The sequence below is a fragment of the Sebastes fasciatus genome, chromosome 3, assembly GCF_043250625.1.
Source record: "Sebastes fasciatus isolate fSebFas1 chromosome 3, fSebFas1.pri, whole genome shotgun sequence".
In the NCBI taxonomy this organism is placed as follows: domain Eukaryota; kingdom Metazoa; phylum Chordata; class Actinopteri; order Perciformes; family Sebastidae; genus Sebastes; species Sebastes fasciatus.
The window spans coordinates 17,794,231-17,814,282 of record NC_133797.1 but is presented as its reverse complement, the minus strand read 5'-3'; the positions used below and the strand labels follow the sequence as shown (position 1 = coordinate 17,814,282).

The 20,052-nt window shown below is 39.9% G+C and overlaps 1 protein-coding gene across 3 annotated transcripts in view; it reads left to right on the top strand.

Annotated features, from left to right (window-relative positions):
- The window catches only part of coro2aa (coronin 2Aa), a 50,153-nt gene that overhangs the window by 7,618 nt on the left and 22,483 nt on the right, over positions 1-20,052 (top strand). The window contains exons 1-2 of one of the 3 annotated variants that reach the window (XM_074629364.1): positions 13,872-13,955; positions 14,083-14,155. The exons of 1 other annotated variant lie outside the window; for it this stretch is intronic. The gene's annotated coding sequence lies outside the window, so the exon portion shown is untranslated. Of the gene's footprint in view, positions 1-13,871; positions 13,956-14,082; positions 14,156-20,052 lie in introns of those variants that run through there. One more of the 3 variants, XM_074629365.1, reaches the window with a different exon arrangement.

The following is a 20,052-nucleotide window of genomic DNA, read 5'->3' as shown; positions in this document are numbered from 1 at the left end:
AAAGGTGTGTACTTGTGTCTCCTAGCAGCGACCAAAACTGTGTGTTCCTATTCCGATTTAGTAACAAGTTAGAAACAGCCTAAAGGTGAATGAGGTCACCTCACATGTCCTCTGTTGCTTCACTATCAGAGTCAAACCACACGTTGTGCCTCGAGGTGGTGGTGGTGGAGAACCTGATGTTGATACCTCATACATGACTATACCTCCAGAACAAAGCCCCCAGGGGCATTCAGTCTCTGACTCCACCACCACCACTCCCCATGTGGTTCACTCCTCACTGATGACGGCCTGCTTCATGTTGGCTTCATGTTGTTTGTGCCCACTGTTCTCAAACGGTTAATGAACCTGTTGATACAGATTTAGGGGCTGATCACACAGAAATGCGTCGCTGCAGGCGCGGCCGCTTCAGCTGATGAATCGGTGGAGCAGGGATGCCTGCTTAACCGGGCGATCAAATGTTATTAATGGAAAAATGTGTGTTCTCTCTCTCTCTCTCTCTCTCTCTCTCTCTCTCTCTCTCTCTCTCTCTCTCTCTCTCTCTCTCTCTCTCTCTCTCTCTCTCTCTCTCTCTCTCTCTCTCTCTCTCTCTCTCTCTCTCTCTCTCTCTCTCTCTCTCTCTCTCTCTCTCTCTCTCTCTCTCTCTCTCTCTCTCTCTCTCTCACAAAGACAGCAGTAGTAGTGAAACTATCACGACATGAGATTTGAATATGCCCTTCCCTCTCACAGTCCAACAGCTAACTAGCAACAGGAAGGATTTTGGTGACTAATTGATTAGTTGATTTAATCGAGATTCTCCACAAAGAATCACACAAAAGCACCACTTTAAATATAGTTAACCAGAGATGTGCTCAGAAGTTTATTGGAAATAAGTCATTCAGCATGAAAAAGGCATAAAAAAACGACTAATCGACAAAAGAAATCTTAGTCAACTAAGACAAAAATGACCGATTAGTCAACTAATGGACTAAGAAGGGGCAGCCCTATTATTTTCATTATTGATTATTCTGTATTGTTGTGATTAAAAAATGATAAAATGAAGAAAATTGCTCAACAAAATTTCCACATCTTTCTTATTTGGTCTGACATGACAGTTTAAAACTCAAAAATATTCAGTTTACAATATATTCAAATTGAGAAAAACAGCAAATCTACACATTTGAGAAGCTTTTGACAAGTTTGAAAATGCACTCAAATGATTAATCGATTATCAAAATAGTTGCTGATTAATTCTTTTCTTGTCTGATTCCTCTCTTTACCCTCTTTTTATTTTGCATCAAGATACAGTTCTGTTCTGCATCATCATCAACACTCTTCATCAAATGGGGCAGATGTCTAAATTGTAATTGGATTCATCATCTGACACTTTGTTGTAATCAACTCTAATCTTTGAAATTACAGTGACGATGTTTGATGATGGATGTTTTTATTAACTTGATGCACTGAAGGCAAAACTGCCATATTTGAGGTCACAGGCTTTAGGAAACAATCTGCTGGTGGATGTTAAGGATGATTACTGTACTCGTCCTGACAATGGTTCAGGAAATCCTGAAATGCCCTTATGTAACCGGAGAGTCTGCACGTGACCGCACAACCTCTCACTGTTATTGTCACACACAGACTGCCTGAAGACCACCGGCTGACCCCTACAAATCAACCCCTGCTGTTTCTTGTCACTGCAGGGCCGGTTCATTTACACAGCAAAGCATAATGACTTCTGAAACAATAGCTTTAAAAAGACATGTTTATGCTTCCAGTCTTTTCTTTGCTGTTAAATCACTGTCACTCAGATCGGTTGCGGCAGGCTGTCCTGCACGTTTCTGACATGACAGCTGTCCGACTGTTTGAGGATTATCTGCTCCCACGTGGGGCAAACAGGGAGGGGATTACTTAAAAAAAATAGAGAGAGAGTCTGTGGATTTGTGCAACGTCGAGCGCACCGTGCTCTAGTGCAAGTTTTTCAGGCTGCAGGGAGGCGACACTGTGAAGGCCACAGGAGAGATGAAAGCTCAGCGTTCAATGAGGAGACAGAGTGACCTGTCTATAATCTGACACTGCTGGTCTTAACTGCCTCAGGGTCTGTTTTCTGAAAAAAAAATACCTGGCGATCTTTGAAAAACCAACAACGTCCGCTGCAAGATATTTAACCCACTTCTCAAGTTGTGACTGTTTCCTGTCCTGGTAACTAGAAATGGCTTACTGAATCTCCTTGCTCGTGTTATATGACCCAACAAAAATACATAATGATGTTTGTATGAAAATATGAAAAATTACTAAAATACAAAGTAACATTAATATAGAGAAACATGTCTCATGATAAAACCGTTAATGTTGGTTCACATTGTATAAATTGAGATCATGTATGTCAAAGCAAATGTACTTGTTTTTATGAGCTATGAACACTTAAGAGTGATTTTTTACCTTCTCAGATTATTATCTTTACGTCTAAATAGGTAAAACTATTCAGTATATCACAAAAATAATAGCAAAGATAAGAGAAATGTAGATATGTTTGCCATCTTTCCTAACTTGTTAATAATGTTGCGACCCTTCAGATGTATCCAGCGACCCCCAGGTTGGGCCCCCCCAGCCTTACAGCTTTTATTTCATCAAGGTTCATATTGATTTTTCGCTCTTCTGTTGGTGATGAACATCAGCAGCTACAGGATGTGTTTATTTAAGCAGCACTGTTTCAGTGTGTGTTGTTTTCTGCAGTCAGAGGGTCTTAATCGAGAGGCAGATGGGCCAGCAGAGTCTGATTCATTATTCATGAAGAGGAGTAGATGGCCTCTTACACTGAGTGTGTGTGTGTGTGTGTGTAATGTGTGTATATATGTGTTCACCGTATTGATTCCAGAGCCTTAGAGTAGCCCTAATGGTTGTACCTCATGAAACATGCTGTCAGAGCAAATGTATGTTTGCTCCGTGATGAGGCAACTGTGTACATTTGTTTATTAGACTCAACGAGAGCAATAGAGTGAATGCTTCAACCCGCTGTATAAATGTAGCTATTAGATCCTATTATGATGTGTAGGGTAAAAGCAGCTCATGTTCTGTAAGATGAGTGATAGCAATTTAGATCCACGACTGGTGCGGGCTGAAGTATCTCATCAACTACTGGATGGACTTTGAAGAAATGTTGTGCAGACAATCATGGTCCCCAGAGGATATGAACCCTGTCGCCAAATTCACACCAGGCAGCGGTGAAGTGCGGCTCGCTGCAATAATTAAATTTTTCTGCTGCCGGGAGACGTATTCATGTGTTTCAGGCGGGAAGAAATTCTTTGTAACAAAGGTCAACATGTCACAGGAGTCACAGGATCTGTCTACTGGTTGTCTGCGGGCCGTCTCTGGCTGCACTTCGCCTCTAAAAGTTAAACTTTTCCCAACGTTTGTTGGCTTTTGTTGGCCACACTTTGCTGCAGAATTAAACGGCCAGAGCTCCCTGAGCTTGATATCGCATGGTAGCTCGCTGCATGCCGCACTTCGCCACTGCTCTGATATGAATTCGGCGTTATTTGTTTGGTGATCTACCAACTTTTCATGCTGCCAACTTCAGTATTCCAGATTCATTTATTTAGGTATTTCTTACTTCGACTTAGATGTTCAGTTCAGTAGTTATCCAGGGGGGGTAACTACTATCGTTATTACAGTATATTGGCCTCTAAAAAATCGATTTATCAGTCGACCTTTAGTACCAGTTTTCAGTGAAATGTCTCGACTGCTGTGGAATGGAAATTTGGTACAGATAATGTATTTTCCTCCTCAGGATGATTTGTAATAACAATATTCAATAATTCATATTTTGTAATCTTTGAATTTTTAATCTAGCACCACCATCAGGTCAAAATTATGTTTTTAAATAATTCAATTTGTCCATTATATTGGATTATGACCGATGCTTGCAACTGATGACACTCTCATCAGCCTTAGGACTTTGTGTTTAGGGCTTCTTTATGGTGAACATGATGAACATTATACCTGCTAAACATCAGCATGTTAGCATGGTCATTGTGAGCGTGTTAGCATGCTGATGGTAGCATTTAGCTAAGTACATCCTGACGGAGCTGCTAGCACGGCTATAGACCTTCTCATTGCCATTCTGTTGCTAGGGCAACAGCTTTGGTCCAAGTTCACTTCCTGTCAGCTACTGCATTAACAAACATTGCAAACAGGAAATACAAAGGGGCCCATTTCGAGTGTTTACGTTGTCAAGTTTGAAACGGTCAGGTGACGGACAAATATAGTTTTTTAGCCAAGTTTTGTTCGTTGCGATTGTACACTGCTCAAAGTCTTCTTATAGACGGTATACTGCAGCGAGCTGCACTTTCTGTGTGTCGAGTATCACTACGCGTTAATGCCGTTAGCTCATGTGGCTGATCTCATTAGCGGTGGCCTCCCTCGGCCTGATAGCGGAGCGTGCACTGCAGCAGCACGCCGTCTGTGTATTGTTTATAGAGAGAGGCTGTGCCTATATAAAGGCGAGCTAATCCCCTTGAGTCACAGAAAGTGAAACTCACCTTGACTACAGTTACTAGGGTTAGGATGGATGGATGGCCTCGGCTGGTGAGGCTCACTGTATTCATTTAAGTGACCAGGATCCCTGTGACGTGTTTGGTCTGCTCTGAGGAACAAGCTCGTTGCCTTTGCAGAATAATTGATCATCCCTCAGCCTATTTGTCATTTAATATTCATTACAAATAGTAAATACTGCAATAAAATGCATCTCTTTTACATATCAAATCCTGAGGCAGTGCTTCTTGAGCTAATTTTAGAACATCAAACCTCATTTTGTGCTGTTTTTTTTTTCCCTCTTCCTTCGACTCTTTGATGCTGAATATTTTTAATTGTGTCAGGAGGAGCTTTGGCTGCAGAAGCTACTGGCTGTCTGCAGAGCGGCTTGGCTTAGTTGTAATTAATACTAGATAACAGAAACCCTCTGGAGGCTATACGACCTGAGACACACTCTACGATGTGACATGATCCATAACTATAATTACCTCGTGTGATGTAGGGGAGAATTTCCTTTTTAAGTTAAGTGGACTGCAATTTCGTAATAGGACAGCGCCACATTCAGTTGAGCAGAGGTGGGGGAAGTATTCAGATCCTGTACTAAAGTATAAGTAATTGTAGTGATTTAAAAAGTACATTTCCCTCTGACATGTAGTAGAGTAGAAGTAGAAAGTAGCATGAAAAGTAAAGTACATATACTTTAAAGTTGTACTTAAGTACAGTACTTGAGTAAATGTACTTAGTTACATTCCACCACTGCAGTTGAGACATATTTGATGTGAATTCATTTTTTTTTTTTTCTGTTCTGTCGATTGAGGAGACATGGAAACATTTCATGTGCTCCAGCTGCAGTCCTGTACTCAGTTAGGTACCTTCTATGACACGACCAGAAAACTACAGGATTTGTTAAAAAATTGAGTTCTAGTTTCCTTTGGCAAACAAATCAACAAAAGGGAAGTACTTGAAATGCTGCCTGAGGTTGAACATTATTTGGATCTCTCTCTGTGATTTGATCATTTATGTGTTGCGTAATACAACTTCCATCCAGCCTGTCTTGAGTCTGGACCCTCTTACCGTAAGCCAATAAAGGAATTGATTTGGTTTCCAGCTCGTCAAACGCAGCCGATGTTTGTTGTTGTAGTTCCTGTTTGCCAGACGTCTGTGCGTTTGAAAGATTACATTCTTCATGTCTACAATCATCAAAGTAAATGATTCAACATATAACAGATTTTAACTTCCATGCGAGTCTTGATCTTTAAAAGCGAGTAAAATGCATTTTTTCCTGAGCGTTTCTTTTGATGTGAATTCAGGGATTATTGGCTGTACAAACCGTCTTTCGCTGCCAAAGTTGATGAAAGCAGGTGAGTGAGGCTGTGATTTCACTGAATGGGAGCAGCTGTGTTATGGCAGATATCAGAGTGAATCAGATATGAAGGAACGCGGTGCGCTGCACAGACATGCTAACATGTACCGTTTAAGCTACCTGAGGTGAGATCACCATCACACGGTGTACTTTACTCGTCCCTATGATGAAATGTGGCTCGCTGATTGCCAACACCTTTTTCACAACTCAGTCCATCATCACCTCTGACCTGACGTGCCTGCTACACTTTTTCATCCAGTAAACAAAGATTGGCTGTCAAAGATGTAACTTATGATCGTATCAGTGTGCTTTAGGCACACCTTAACCTGTTGAGACACATGACTAGATTACGATCTGAAACTTGATCATTCATGTTGTATCTTCATTTCATTACTGTGGGTCTTTACGTAAGCATGTCCTCACAGTTCATAGTTTCTTTACTGCACATTTCAGTCTTGTTGCAGTTGTGTAGTGAGAGCGTTATATGTCATTTTATATTGCTATATCAATATGTATGTATTGGGATTTGTAGATGTTCTAGAAATTTGATTGAGAAAGTTTTTGTAGATCAAATGATGCATGGTAATGTATAGTTTTTGGTTAATCCAGTGAATTTGATACCTAAAAAATCAAAGTGATTCATTACATGATGCAAAAATTCTGCACATCCAATATTTCCATCGCTTTTTTTTCCTGTCATATCACATTTTGGAGCCTCCTTTATCTCCTCCTTCCCTCTAAACATATCAGACACTTTTATCCACTAACAAGCTACCCTGAATTTTATGGAAATAACATGCTCATGAACTGCTTTCTTATTTATGTGTCTCATTAGTTTCTGTTGCACAAACTGCCAGAAACAAGACTGCAGCCCGGTCGCACTAAATAGCGTATGAATGGCACAATAATCGCATGTCATTTCGTGTGCATTAATAATGCTGTTCTTTCTTCCTCGTAAATATGCTACGCTCAGAGTTAGTATTTTGAAGTTACGTAAGTGACGTTTTTCACTTTTTATGACATGTTTCCCGTACTTCTGTTACGTTGTTTCCGTACTTACATTATTTTACTTCGTTTACCTACTTATTTAAGCCACACCATGCAAAACGTAAAGTGTTTTTGCTGCCTAAACCTAGCTGCAGTCATTACTGTAGTTTTGTTGCGTTGCGTACAAATGACATGCGAAAAGGCTAAAATGCGTTCTCATGACGCGCAGAATGTCCTTGTAATGTCGTGCTATTTATCCTCCTTCCCATTAGATCAGGTTGCTCCCGCTATACTGACAATGAGCTCAACAAGAGCAAGCTTCACTTGACTCACTGGTTTGCTTGTTGAGCATCACCTGTTTTTCTTTTCTTCCCTGCCAACATCAGCGCACTCTGTATTGTTTTTTGTTCCTAGAAGTTTCAGATTCATTCAACTTTATTCTCACTCCACCTACACATCAGACCAGCATCGCGTCATTGCAAAGGCCACACTTCCTTTTGGAGGAACGAACCGCGCTGTCACATAAGAAGAGAAACAGGAAAATGCCGAAAAGCTGTTGTGTAGGGAGTTAACCGAGGCTTTCACACTGAGATTTGAGACACATACCATACGTGAATACCCACTGTCAGTGTGGTAAATCGCTAAATGACACATTAAACAGTTACTTTACTACTGATGTATAAATAACTTGAGTGTGAGGCCGCTGCAGTAATACATTCATATATTTAAGTTGTAGCAGCATCAGACTGTCGTCTCAAACTAAATCTCAGCCTATAGATCAAACAGTTGTTTAATACCAGGTTGGTTATTTAAAGACAACACTTAGACTAACGTGATTCAATCAAATGTGTATAGAAGTCTGGATAAGCAATATCCGGCTCTGTGTTGGACGGACATGACGGCGATAAACCTTAATTTATTGAGGTATCACGAACACTCAGGTTCAGGCAACGTCCCAAGATTATTATTAAGCATGTGTATAAAACAAATGTTTGTTTAACAAGAGATGAATGCATACGAACTTGTAAAAATAACAATCCATCGGACGTCAAATTGCATTGACATCTTTCGGATCTTTGGCCTTGAAGTTTTGCAAAGGACCCGTATATGCCGGTCTGATTTATGTCCTGGTCTGATACAACCAGACATATAAACACTAATCTCTGACAGTACATTCATGTATATCATCAACATGAAAACTGATCTCAACAAAACCAAATACATTTCCATGGAAAGAAGTTGCATCTACATTTGATCACAATCAACACTGAACAGTTAATTGTCCTCAGAAGTTACAGCTGTAGCTGTTGGAGCAGGAAAATGACATCACAATTTACAATAGAGCACCTTGAAAGTAGTGAAAATGTATCTCTTCCTCCACAAAAAATCTTCTTTTATGAGTTCAACATTTAGTCATAAAAGTAATGTTACATAAACATTAAACTTTATTTTATGCTGCCATATTAGAGTATCTATATCAACCTCAATCACCTACATTATCCCAAAATTGAGTGTTAATTCATATAAATTGCACATTCAGTATGAATTGGAGGATTTTTAATTGTTTGTCTGTGTGACGACTTGTATCAGTATCTTTCCAGGCAGGTGTGGCTCCTCATTTGCATAGTAAAGCAACACAACAAGAGCATAAAACAACATGCAAATTAAAATGTAAAAGTTGCTCTTCTCGTGTGCTCAGTACTCGCATGTGAGTGCCGTATGAAGTGATGCAAAAGGGTTTTATTTCTAGGAAGGTGTTGCCCTACCAGTCGTTCAGACATTTATTTGCTTTCTGAATGACACATGTAAACTAATCTGTCTTTAATGGAGGTTTCTGTGTACACTGGACGTCAATAGCTCCAGATGACTTATTCAATTATTGACTGCACCTGTTCAGTTAAGTATATACTTGAATGGGACGGCACTATTTGCTCAGTTGGTGCAAACACTTGAGCATTTAAAGCCCACAGTCAAAAACACTCAGCTCAAGTGCATAAAGCCTAAACCTCACTCCAGTCAACTGAAAGCGCAGGATTGCACTTGGCACTGAAACCAGGTGTTTTACAGTCACAACAGAGCTAGACGGCTAATCAGGAATGACAACGTGAGGAAGCGAAGGTCATTGTGTCTCCGTGGTGTCAAAGGCTCTGACCTATTTTCTCCCAGCAGCAGCAGTCAGCTATTAGTCTGTGACGGTGTGATCTGTCATTAGAGAGCCAGCCTGTGTGGTTCGAGCTCTTTGGAAAGAGTCACAAGCTTTTAGGACTCCTGCCCTGTCCTTATTGATAATCGCCACAACAACAACAACACACACACTAGAAAGGCCAAGGTTTAATCCAGAGCCAAGAGCTGATTGAGAGGAAATACAGTGTGTAAGTGGAGCTTCGCCAGCAAAAGGTTCATAAATCAAAGCTGTCTGTCTGTTTTGATAAGAGGATGGTGCCATTGGCCAATCACTCCACTGTCTTGGACACACCTTTGGTACAGTGATGTCTCTGTGTGTGTGTGTCTTGTTTGGTTAGATTAAAACAGCCTTATTTTTCTAAGTATTTCCAAGTAATTCAGTGTCTGTATAATCATACAGATACTGTATGTATATCTTTCAGAGGTGAGACCAAGTCATTGTTTTGCAAGTATTCATTCAAGTATTCAAGTCCCAAGTCAAGACTAAACTGTTACAAGTCCTAAACTTTAAATAAACAAGTCCTAATGTGTTCTTCACCAAATGTAATGACATTTACGTCTCCGTCTGCAATTTTCGAATAGCGAGTTTTGCCTTCTGCAAGTCCTTTTTTGTTGACCACCACGTAGTTTTTGTATGCGAACAAAATTATCAGCATATTGTAATTCAAGTGTCCTGAGAGAAAACTAGACTTCTGCACCTCCTCATGGCTCTGTTTTCAGGTTTTAAAAAATCTAGCCCGTGACGGGAGACTTTGACCAATCACAGGTCATTTCAGAGAGAGAGCATTCCTATTGGCTGCGCTCCGGCTGGTGGGCGGTGCTTGGTATTTCCTCAGCTGATCTCAACATGGCTGCCAGGTCGCAAACTTTCTCATTTTACAACTAAACAGTACACTACAAGATGATTCTGAAAACATTTGAGGCGAGAAAAAGGCATTACAGTAACAGAATATTGATTCATATTTGATCAGCGCTGCCTAGTTTGACTTCTTGATCAGATTTCATGAGTGATTGACAGCTGCTCAGAGACTGCAGGCTCCAGATCAGCTCTGATTGGTTGTGTCCGGTCTGTGAAATCTTGCAGATACCATTAGGAGCACCAGAAGACACCGGAGGACACAGAGGACACATGATTTTTTTCAGATTACCTGTGTCATGCACTACTGTCAGAATATAGTGACCGTTTTATAAAAAAAAACTTTTTTTAATAATGTTTGCTCCAATCTCGCCAACTGCTGCTTTAAATCTTTGGGCTTGGGGGGAACGTATCGAGTATTTTCAAGTCAAAAGGCTCAAGTGAAGTCACAAGTCATTGGTGTCCAATTCGAGTTGCAAGTCTTCTTCTGCCTAGAGTCCACACCTCTGTTATCTGTATACATGTTCTACATATTAATTAGGTCACATATTGACGTTAGGGTTCGGTGTGTATTGAATGTTTTTCCCCAAAAGATTGAATCACAGTCCTGCATTCGATGAGCCAACCAGTTTCCACATCTCTACCAGTTAGTGTGTCGTGTTTCTTATCTCAGAGACAGTGTGCGACCGTTGGACTTTGTTGTGTTTTTTTGGGGGGAGCTGTGTTTGTGGCAGCTTTATCACCAGTGTATACGTGTGTGGGTGTGTGCATCTGTGGGTGTGTGTGGTAAGTCCATTTTCCCAAGCACTAAGTACAGTTTTGAGCTACAACATACATTGAATGTTTGAATGTACATTTTATACAAAACATCATCTTACAAAATATGATGCATAGTCATAGATTAAAGTACACCAGCAGTCTAACACAGTAGTTAAAATTAGCTCCACCTCAGCCTGCTACAACATTAAATAGCTGTTTATACATTAATTCATCGGTAGTAATAATTCAACAATATATTAAACACTTTAAAAGAGGTCATGCTGCATAGCTGATTATATTTCTTTACTTAAATCCAATCATCTGATCCAATTCAAATCAAAGTCTGATCAAACCTCACCATCAAAGACCTGATGAAGCACATTTTATTCTTCTTAAACTCTTACCAATTTAGAAATATGTTTATTTTTTTACTTTGAATGTTTATATTTTAGTCACAAATATTTAATTTAAAGATAAATTAAATTTTAAATGTAGGACTTTTATTTCGAATGGAGTATTTTTCCAGTGTTTACTAAGATAATTTAGTCAGTTAATTCAACCTTTATCTATACAGGGCGGGCTAATTAGAGGAGTTCTCTCTCTTTTACACCCTGTGTACACAAGACAGTAAAAGCAAAGACAACAATTAGACAGAAATAAAACATACATTAAGGGATAAAAGCCAACTTTAATATGTGCACCTCACTAGTATCTTACATTTGCAGGTACAGCAATAAATACTCATGATGATCTGAATAAAACCGGCGAGCAGGCATGCACACGTTTGTGCAATAACAACGATTGATCAGCCCCTCGGCTACAACCTCGTTTGACCGTGTGAAGGCCAGATTTTTTCAGCTTATTGACCAGTTAGCCTCTCCTAGCCTCTGATTCTAATGTGCCATTACGTAATGCTCAGTTTGACTCTTTACCTCCGCTGTCCAGCTGAAGCCATGTAAATGGATGAATGGGCTTTCTGCCAAACAATCTAGCCAATTTAATTTTTATGCATGTGGCATCTTTTTGCTGTTATGTGAAGGTCTTTCAGTCTGAGGAGCGTCACCTTGAACTTCACAGAGGACAGATGGTTTGAGAGAGACTGCCAGAGATAATAACATTAAGTGGAAATACTAGCTTGGTGTGTGTAGTGGAGAACATCCGGCTGTCACTCTTACACAGCGCAACTTGTGAATAAATTAAATTATACAGTAAATCAGGATTTTTTAATCTATAAAACGCTAAGTCAGGAATACAAAGAAAAAATGTGTCCCAACTTTAGTCTCATTTAAATCTACATTTGTCTTTATTATAAGGGAGACCGTATAGAGGTGACAGGAGGGATGACATGCATTAAAGGTCCGTGGCCACACTCAAGTCTGGGGTGTTTCAATTACGTAGTTGGCATCTTTTAAAGAGGCGTTCTACCGATATTACACATGAAGGTCAGTTTACTCTATTGTGAAAACTGGCGGTTTGTGTCCAGAGAAAGCCTCCATTACAAACTGGGAATATGGAGTTTGAAAGACGCATTAATTTATCAGTTGGGAAGGATCTAATGAAAGATGTTGTTGAGATGCATTGTGGGAAATGTAGGATCCATTGTGGAGCTTAACCCATACACTAGGGACTAAAAGTCAGGATATCTCAGCTTCTTATTCTTCGTATTTTGCCCGTTCGTCTCTTGCCAGTAGAGCTAAAACGATTATTAGATTAACCGATCACAAGAAAATTAATTATTTTGATAATCATTTCAGTCATTTCTTTGGATCGTAGTCGGACAATACAGCAGTTTGAAGACGTCACTTTGGACTCTGAGAAGTTGTGATGTTTTTTTCACCACTTTTTGACATTTTTGTCATAGACCGATTAATCAAGAAAATAATTGGCATAATAATTGATAATGAAAGTAATCGATAGTTGCAGCCCTATAGTTGCAAGTTTCTCAGCTTTGTGGTAGTGCAAAACTGAATCACTGGAGTAGTCCTTTAATCCCCTATAGGTCATGTAGATGCCCTGCTTCCCTGTACTTTTGATTTGTGAATTCCTCTACTGCCCTTCGGTTTCCCTTTGAAAATTTGCGGCAACTTATTACTGCACTGCAACTGTGCATATGTTATACTGTTTTTAATTGATTTTATTATAGTTTATTGTTTAAAAACAGTTTGAATGCATTTCTTTGCCTTATAGAAAGAACTTTGAATGGACTCTTGTTGAGTTTGAAAGGTGCCATACAAGTAAACTTAATACTTCTATCTAGAGATGCACAAACCACTTTTTTTCAGTTCCAATCAGATTCCGATATCTGCATTTGGAAATCTGTCGATACCAATATAATTACTATATCAGAGCTTTTTTAGCATAAAATTTGCATTGCATTGCAATTTTGCATTCAATTTAAATATATTTTTTTAGTAGTAGGCTTCACATACAAACAGATGTAGGAGTGAGAATTGCCTTGGCAGCTCCTTCATTGTTTTGAAAAAACTTGAAAGCAAATTGACAACTTCCTCATACGGTTTTCAAATCGTGTTTGCCCGGTTGAAAGCTGGAGGACCGTTACTGTGAAAATATAAACGACAGGAATGTGTTGTTTAACATGTTTATCTCTAGTTCTGGGCTTGGAAGTGTGACTCGACCTCAGTGCTAAGGACAGTAGCGTAGATAACTAGCTTCTTTGCATCTGTAACACGACCAGAGGGACATTCTCCACCATTATTACATATTTATATGGATTATAGATCAGTTACCTCAGTTCGATATACCGGTATTGGTTCGGATCGGTCCCATCACTACTTCTGTCATCGTCTTACTTCCATCATACTTTCTAGAAATAGACATTTCTGAATGTAATGTAATAATGTGTGTTTATTAGCTACAGTAAAAGTAAAAAAAACACATTTGACAAGTAGGTTATTTTTATTATTGAGCAACAAGGGTTACTCAATAATTTACTTCACTCCTCCCGTCTTCTCCTTAAAGATGGAGCGAGAAATCCTGATTGAGCAAACGCTGTGGAGGAGTGTCGAGAGGGAGCGGCGCTCAGAGAGAGGGAGTGTGATTACCTGCTGCTCTCTCGCTCTCTCTCTCTCTCTCTCTCTCTCTCTCCTTGTAGTCACCTCCCTCTCAGGGAGTGTACACATACACACACACACTCCTGCACTCTGCTTGTTCACACACGCACTCGGCTTCATGCTGCACGCACACACCCACCGTCTCCTCCGACTGTCTGTAAGGACTGTGCACATCAAAGAAGAAGCTCGGTCAGGACTCTGCTCGGACAGACACTAGTGGACTGTAGTACGGATTTGGACAGGCTGTGTGTTGGTGTGTGTGCATGTGTGTGCTTAGAAGGAGAAGCAGTGTTGATCCATGTGCTGGAGATAAAGCAAGACAAGTGATTTTTTTTTTGTGGTTCACCACTCAGACGCAGAAACTTTTTCTCACTCGCGTAAGGACCCACTGCTCCTTCTTGTGCCAGTGTCATCTCACTCGACAGGGTGAGTGCTGCTCAACTCCCAGTTTGACTTTCTCACACTCCCTCTTTCTTAATTGCACACTCTTTCCTTTCTCTTCCGTATTGTCTCTCTCTCTTGATATCTTTCATGTCCTTGCTCCCTCGGATCTCTCTCTGCAGTTCTGTTATTGATCTTTTACTCTTTAGACCTCTGGCCGCAAATGTCTGACTGTGTTAGTGTGTGTGTTAGTGTGTGTGAGCTCATATTTTCCCCTGGGGATTCAAAGTCAGCGTGCATGTGCATGAAGTACAGGCTCAAACAAGATGAAACAAAACTCTTTCTTCAAGCCAGCTCTTTTCCTTGAATCGGTGCATATTTGAAAAACTATTTTTAAGAAACTTTTCCTGCACTGCTCAGATTTATTTGACTCGCACTCCTTTTTAGTTTAATTATCCTATTGCTCAAACTTGGACAAGTATAGCCACTCATTCGCTTCCATAAGCGTGGAAGTATTTTCTTCTGAAAAAAAATTTAAATATGAAACTGAAGTCGTTCCACAACATTGAAAATGACATCATCATCCACCGTCCCAGTCATGTCATCTCCACCACCGCAGATGGCTATTTATGGTGGCGTCCACCCTTCAAAACACTACCATTCACTGAAATATGTGCCTTGTGGTTTGAATCGCAGTCTGTTTGAGGTCTTTTCATTAAGCTTGGTATCCTGTTTCTCACGTCAAGGTTTATGAACCTATGAGTGAAGCTTAGAGCTGCAACCTCAAGACTTTCTGAGTAGCCAAACTGTGTGTGTACTGCAGAGCATCTAATGTCAAAAGTTGACATTGAATGCTTAGTCAGATTTTTAGACTTGTTTTACTTTTTATTTGATCAGACATTTCCTTAAATTGGAAAAACCTTTACTTTAGCAAAGTTCTTTATTTACGTCGGCACATTTTGTTGAATTATAATACGAGTTAAACATCCTTTAATTCCCATCAATCAGGCTCTGGTATCATGTTGGTACAACACTCTTGCTGTCGGGACTCGTTGGCTGTGGAACGACCTGCCAGCTACATCAATATCTTTTAAATCACTTTTGAAGACGTATTTTCATTAAAAGGCTTTCTTAGGGGCTGATCAACACCAAGACATGTCGCTACAGGCGCGACCACTTCAAAAACGCCTTGGCAAAGCGTGTCGGGCAAAACAGCGGTGCGCCTGTGGAGCAGGGCTATGTGGTTGCAACCGGGCGATCAAATGTTGATTAATGGCAAAATGTGTTGGTGCCTTCAAATGGGGTCGTGTTCTACAAGAAGAGTCCGTATGAACGCCCCCCCTCTTCTGGTATTCACGATCTCGTAAGTGGAAAGTTTCTGAAAGCTCCGAGTTCACGAGTTGTGACGTGTTTGTTGACGTTGTCAGAAATGGCGGAGGCCATGGAAGTTCATTTTTCGGTGCATAATAAGTGAATATATTGTAATTTTTGTCCTATACTATTTTTCTTCATAGTTTTATAATATGTCTGAGGAAAATGTTGATATTCCCAACGGCCTCATCTTTTTCCTCTAACATTATGCCTTTGCATTTACTGCATTATGTTACCCACTTGCTAACTTTCTAAATTGTTAGCCGATGTGGCTCCTAGACGCCGACAGTAACATTAATATTGCCGTTGCTTAGCAGCGGTGTTCTCACGACTCACGACTTGAACGCCAAGCACATCGTGTACACGACTTCCCATGTTGTAAATACAAGCTCATGAGTTTAATTTGAAGGCACCATCTCTCTCTCTCTCTCTCTCTCTCTCTCTCTCTCTCTCTCTCTCTCTCTCTCTCTCTCTCTCTCTCTCTCTCTCTCTCTCTCTCTCTCTCTCTCAGACATCAGCCTAAATGAATCTATCACAACACAAGATAGGAATTCTCCCTTATAATTTCTCTTCTCAATTTTTGGGGTTATGTTTATTCTTAACTATTGATATACACTGTACTTTATTCCTAGCGTTGAGAATGAAGTACATGGTAATCATCCGTTGTTTTTAAGTTTCCTTATGCTTTCCTTGATACACATTATTGTGTATTTGATTGTTGGGTTTTATGTGTTCATTGTAAAGCACTTTAATGCTGGTTTTGATAAATGCTATACAAATCAACTTTATTATAACACACAGCCTTGCTGTTGGCCGATGTGTATGAGTGTGATAGTGTCTGTGTCCTGTGTCAGTTTATAGTAAGACTCTCTGTGTATAAGTGAATCCATGATTTCTTTTATTGTCTTGAAAATTACACATGGATGTTCTTTAGTAGCTAATGGACACGGGACTTGTGAACTTTTCGTCAGTGGGGAAATAATAGAAAACCGCTGATTCAATGTGAAGCGTCAATAGATAGAACAGCACACTCACCAAGTTAATTGCTGACGTCTGGGAATGCAGTAATGTTGATAAAAAAAAAAAAAGCCAGACAATATATTATATGTTTATGATTATACAGGTTTCAAACAAACCCCAGGTTAGCCAAAGGTATATGAAAAAAATAAATAAACTGTAAAATTAGGATTATGATTTTTGTTCTAAACATCCATCAAACTCTCTGGTTCAGCTTTGACTCACCATACTGGGTGTAGTTGTGCAGTCACACAGTTTGTGCAATGAGGGATTATTACCAACATTTCAGGTGCACCCACTAAAGCTTTTACCTCCAAATAAAGTGGTGTAGATAATCTGTCTAAACTGTTGATTGCCTGACTTCTTGTGTTTCTTGCCCCATCGGACTTTGTAGTAGTAAACTCTTCACTTTGTTCACAGATTTTTGCAATAATTTTCATTTTAATGTTATGATAACTAATAGAAATGATAGCCAGAAATCCCAAAATTGGAATTATCCTTTAATTACAGCTTGATATCAGTGGGCTACCTCCGGGTCTGAAAAGTGAAGCCAATGCTGAAGTACCTTAAACTTGCATTCTGTCTAGTAGCCAGCAGGGGGCGACTCCTCTGATTGCGAAAGAGGAAGTCTGATTTTATTGAAGTCTATGAGAAAATTACCCTACTTCTCACTTGATTTATTACCTCAGTAAACATTGTAAACATGAGTTTATGGTCTTAATGGTCTTTTTTTTCCACCCACGAATCGATTTGTTTGATTCATATTATCCACACACTCTGACCAGACGCCAGTACGCGTTAATCATTGAATCACTTCTGTCTGTAATGTTGTAAAACTGCCTCCTAGAATAAAGGACTATTGTGAGCTAATCTGAACATCTGAATGTGTAATCGTGGATGCCATGGCTTCCAGAAATGCTTTGAAACATAACCGACATAATCATTACACTAAAGCGATGCATGTGGACATGTTATGGACTAATGCACTGGCATGCTTTTGCCAAAACAGAAACTTAAGATCTAATTTGGGTTTTTTTTCAACAAAGTGTTTGTTCACTTTTGCACATTTGGAATATACTGTACAGCAGCTGCTTTGTCAGGAAATGAAAAAAGGGAACTATTCACAGTTCGGCAAACAAACACTATAATTAAAATTATAAATCATGGCATCATGTGCGTCCACATAGAAAGGAGTCAAAAAAAGAACAGGAAGAAATAAATCAGATAAACAAAAATTGGTACAGCACCTCATTACTTTGGTAATCTAAAATTAGTAATTACAGGAGTCCATTTGTTTAGAAACATGTCTATCTTTACATGTAGTTTTGCTGTAATCTTTTCCATTGTGTATAATTTCATTAACCTGTTTTGCCATTGATGTATGTGGCTGTTAGTGGTTTGAGTCAAGTCAAGATAATTATAATTTTTTTTGCCACCAATAAAAGGATATGCAGCAAGTAAGCCTTTCTCTTTTCCATAGCGCCATCAGGAATTGCTCCTATAATAAAAAACAATGTGTCTAGTGGTAAATCAATGTTCAAAATGACAAGTAATTCCGTATGAATCCCTTCCTAGTATTATTTAAATTTTGGACAATCCCAAAAAATATAATTAGTTTGTTGTTCTGTCATGATGCAATGAAAGGAGTTCTTAAATACCTTGTCTTTCCATAGTGGGCTATTTGTTGCTCTATGTCCAAGATCTGTTTTTATGTTTGCGTGGGTTTGTGCATGACTGTGTGGATTTCTGTACAAACACCGTCTCATAGAAAATGTGCAGATTGCTTTTCAGAGTTCATGTATATGTTGCATGTGTGCACAAAGCAGGTAAACAGAGTGACACACTCACAGACTCACACTCAGACGTAGCCTGGCTCATCCTTTCATACTCATTCGCACGTGTGCTTTGTAGCAAATGAAGCAGCTATAGGATTACCAGCAGGGCTGTTATCCTATTACAAGACAGAGGTTGAAAGCTGTCATCTGTGTGTGATAGCATACAGTCTAAACTGAGGGAAGTGTGTCTCACTCGCTCAGACACACACAATGAATATGTACTGTCAACATTCTGGCATGACATCTGTGTTCACACCTGTACATTCCCCGTCTTGAATTTCACTTGGAGCGTTTACAAAACATTACATCTACAGATTAGGCGGTTTGTTTTATAAGTAGTGTGTTTTTGGATTAGGTTTGGGGTTGTGAGATCATCGTTGTTCGGACGGGAGAGGTCCAAAAGTCCTTGCAGACAATCAGATGGAGGTATTGATAGTAGAGGTGAGAGTCTTTCTGCTCATAGCTTTAGGCCCAACGCTGCATTAGTAACCGATATCTTGACACCAGTAAGTAAACTTTGAACCCCCCCCCTCCTCCAGCACCAAGCCTTGGCAAGCCAAAGAGAGGAGTGGCTGCTAGTGTACACGTTTATGAGTTATGAGGTGCATAAAAGACAAGCCTGTAGGTGAGGAATAGGTGCGTACGTATGCTTTGCACGTCTATATACAAGTACAGACCCACACAAGAACTCTGGCAGAGCAAACCAGATGCACAGTATATCTTTTTTTAAAGTCATATCTGTGTTTTCAGTTTAGTTTTATGACTGTTTTTACAGCCCCCTTATTGCGGTTCCTGCTGTGACTCACTGGTCACGGACTAAAATAAATTTCCCTCTGACAAAAAGGACTGCATTTTTTTGTTGCCAGACATAAAGCCTGTCAAAGAAGCACTGTGAATAAAACCCTTTTTTCCGCTGTCATTGAAACGTGCTTGACTGTCTTTTGATCAGCAAGAAGCCGGTGTAAAAATAGCCAGAATAGTGTTTTCGTCATCAGTTCTGCGAGACAGGCCGCTCACCACGCAGCCCTGCTGTGTACCTGCTGCTACACACAGCTGAGAGGAAGCTGCCACTGGCCTGATTACAACCTGCTTTAGATGTGACAAGATGTCTCAGCTTTCTGTCCTGGAAGTCTCTCCCTCTGCTCTTGTAAGCCTCAGCAATACATGAATGCTGATTATATCAACCTAGATGTGCGTGGCATAGCATGTGCATAGCTTACTGAGCATTGCACCGACTGGTGGATGCATTCAAAATGTTGGTCAAATGTAGATATTTAAAGCAGTTTGATTCTCTCAGTGAGGTTAATAGTTGATTCCTCTCATGCCTTTAATGATATCTGCCTTATTTGCCGTTTGGCATATTCAAGTTCCTATGAGGAAGTTACCCTTTTAGATTTTGTTTTTATTATTGTAGAGCAGAGCAGTTGATCATAATCAAGAATGTATTTTGGGTGGCTCTGCATTGCAACACTTATCTTGCACAGTAGCTGGATTCTCGAAATGCCACAAGATCACGCAAGAATCACAGGATCACATCTCACATGAAAATCCATCTTGTCAGGCTTCAAGTAATGCGCTTGTGTCCGGCAAGCCAGATCACGGACCAATCGGCGTCCTGTGAGGAGCTACAGGCAGCTACGTGCGTGGCTCAGGTGTGTGTAACAAGTGGCGACTGTTCGTTCTAAACAACAACGGCGGCTCCTGAAGAGGTTAGCGTAG